Below are 2,960 nucleotides of genomic sequence, written 5' to 3'. Positions count from 1 at the left end.
TTAACTAGAGGTATTCCTCCTTTGGGATGTGACAGATGCCCAAATACTACTTCGTATCAATATATTTCTCATTTGGGGAGCACTTCTTTTTTAAGAGAGAAAGCATGCAAATAGGGAAAGGCAGAGGGAGAGGGAGAGTGAGAATCTTAAGCAGGCTCCATGCCTAGCATGGAGCCCAATGCAGGACTCCTTTTCACAACCCTGAAATCATGACCTGAGCCAAAATCAAGAGTCAGATATTTAACTGACAGAGCCACCCAAGTGCCCCTCATTTGGGGAGTACTTTTACACATTTTCTAAGATGTGTCTCTGAGGATTGCTGATAGCAGTTATCAGGACAGTCCATAATACCCCCTGCAAGGGGAATAGATAGACATACAGGTGCCTCTGTCCAGAGAAACTCCCTCTGGTCTGTTCACCCCACATATTTGAAAGATGGAAGTCAGCATTCATGACACTAAAAAAAAAAAAAAATGTTTCCAATCTGCTAACATGCTCTGCATAGTCCTGCAGGACCCAAATATGTATTCAATCCCTATCAAAATATTCTCAATTTCCACTGAAATTATGGTAAGTAAATTTCCATTTTTACAGTCTGTTAAAACTAATGTTTTCAACTCGCATTTTAATGAAAAATCATCATATGCTCACAAGGCCCATAGGCTATTTTCTTAGTCTAAGATTCTTAACGTAAAGGCCTCTCTAATCTTCTCTGACTGGTCATTCTAATCTATTCCCTACTACTGAGCAAATTCAGACATCCTGTGCTGCCCCAGATCTAATCACTGCTTTTTGAATTCTGGCCGCCTTGCATCCCCAGTCACTAGTCCACTCTCCACCCCAAATCAGGACTGTTTCAATCTTTATTTTCAATGAAACTGAATTTGGTTAATTCGCACAGTAAAGGAACTAACTGGAAGGATAGTGGACAGTTCATAGAATGAAATGGAAAAGCCAGAGAACTCTAAGTGGAAGGAAATTAAGAAAGGAAGAAATCCATGACTTAAGCTTATGAGTAAGGAAAATACCAATTCAGGGTAATGTCTAAATCCTCACTGCTAATGTGGGATGAATTTGTGAGTGGATACAGGTGCCCCTAAGGTGACCTGCCTACTTGCCAGTATGCCTAGGAGTCGCGATTTGCCCATCCTCCTTTAACACTGAAAGAGTAGACTGGTATAAGTTAGTAAGCTATATTGAGAAGATGCTTGTTTCCTTTAAGTAATAAACAAGATTAATTCAAGAAAGAGAGAGAGAGAGAGAAATAAGGGAGAGAGGGAGAGAAGGAGGGAGGAAGGGAGGAAGGAAGGAAGGAATCCAAGAATATTTCATAGGAATGATCTGTTGGGGAGACCCTCAATGTTATCAGTCATCATTACACCGCTGGGCCCTTCAGTCTTCTGCAATCACAGCAAATGATCTCTCTTCCTGGTCTTTCACTTTGCTTTATTTTCCCAAGATTTAAAGTCCCAGGCAAGAACACAGGCTTAGCCATGGCTGACAACTTGAAAACCATGGGAAAAGGGAAAGTTACCATTAGAAATTAGTCAAATGTATTATTTGGGGCACATAATATCATTGTTTTCATAAAATCCCAAGAGAATATGCTGAAAAAATTAGAATTCAAGGGAGAGATCCACAAAGTGACTGGGCACAGATATATACGCAAGAATTCAGTATCTCCCTCGTACAAAAACAAAACTACAATACCAAAGACATCAATAATTTAAATGGGGAAAACAAAATATAGACGCTTAGGAAGAAAACTATAGGGGCACCTGGTGATTCAGTCAGTTAAGCATCCAACTCTTGATATTGGCACAGGTCATGATCTCAGGGTCCTGGAATCAAGCCCTGAGTAGGGCTCCAGGCTCAGTGGGGAGGAACATAAGGGTTCTCTCTCTCTCCCTCTCCCTCTGCCCCTCCCCCAATCATGGATGTGCACACATACTCTCTCTCTCTCAAATAACTAAATAAATCTTTTTTAAAAAAAAGAAAACTAGGGCACGTGGGTGGCTCAGTGGTTGAGCAACTGCCTTTGGCTCAGGTCATGATTCTGGGATCCTGGGATCAAGTTCCACATCAGGCTCCCCATAGGGAGCCTGCTTCTCCCTCTGCCTATGTCTCTGCTTCTCTCTGTATGTCTCTCATGAATAGATAAATCTTTTTAAAAATTTAAAAGAAATTAAAATTTCTTTTAAAGAAAGAAAACTATAAACATTAATTCAGATCTCTTACAGAAGAATTGAATAAATAAAAACATTCATTACTTTTGGTGGAAAGACTATTTTAAAGTAGCTCTTTTTTACTTTACCTATAATCCAGGATAAATCTGGATTAAGATTTGTAACTTAACTTATCGAACAGTAAGAATTTAGTGTGTGAATTAAATTTAGTTAATTTGATTGAGCCTACTTATCTTTTATGTGGAGGAAGGAATGGTGTGTGTGTGTGTGTGTGTGTGTGTGTGTGTGTGTGTGTATGTGTGTGTGAGAGATCTGGAAATGATTAGAAATTACCCTATATACATAGATAAATAGAGAATTTACAGATATTTAGACTAACATACTTGATATCAAACAGGAAATAATAAAATAGAAAAAAATATCTAACTTTATGGTAGAGTCAGCATCTACATTTCTACCCAAAGAAGTGTTCATGTTTTAAATCTGAATTCCCACTAAGGAAATCATATTAACTTTTAGCTTATTTTACAACCTATCAACCATAAAATATGGTCACTTACTCATGAACAGATTCCACTGTATCTCCCATCTCATTCAGAAACTAGAAAGTCAGATTATTCTTAGGTTTTGTGTTCCTTTGTCCTGTTATTATTAGGGGCCTGGGCAGATGAGAAGATAGGATCTAAGATTGTTAAACCCAAATTGAAGAACCTCCCATCTAATTATCAGGCTATACTGCAGGCACAATGCCACTACTGATGGAGATTTAATGAG

General features: G+C 38.5%; 1 non-coding gene across 1 annotated transcript; it reads left to right on the top strand.

The window, feature by feature from the left end:
- The first annotated feature begins 998 nt into the window (after window positions 1-998).
- On the top strand, window positions 999-1,147 carry LOC129498314 (U12 minor spliceosomal RNA). Its single transcript, XR_008662103.1, has one exon. It is a non-coding gene; the product is annotated as a U12 minor spliceosomal RNA (small nuclear RNA).
- Window positions 1,148-2,960: the final 1,813 nt, after the last annotated feature.

Source organism: Nyctereutes procyonoides, unplaced genomic scaffold, assembly GCF_905146905.1.
Source record: "Nyctereutes procyonoides isolate TBG_1078 unplaced genomic scaffold, NYPRO_anot_genome, whole genome shotgun sequence".
Taxonomy (NCBI): domain Eukaryota; kingdom Metazoa; phylum Chordata; class Mammalia; order Carnivora; family Canidae; genus Nyctereutes; species Nyctereutes procyonoides.
The sequence above is the reverse complement of the archived record's forward strand: the minus strand, read 5'-3'. Positions and strand labels throughout refer to the sequence as shown.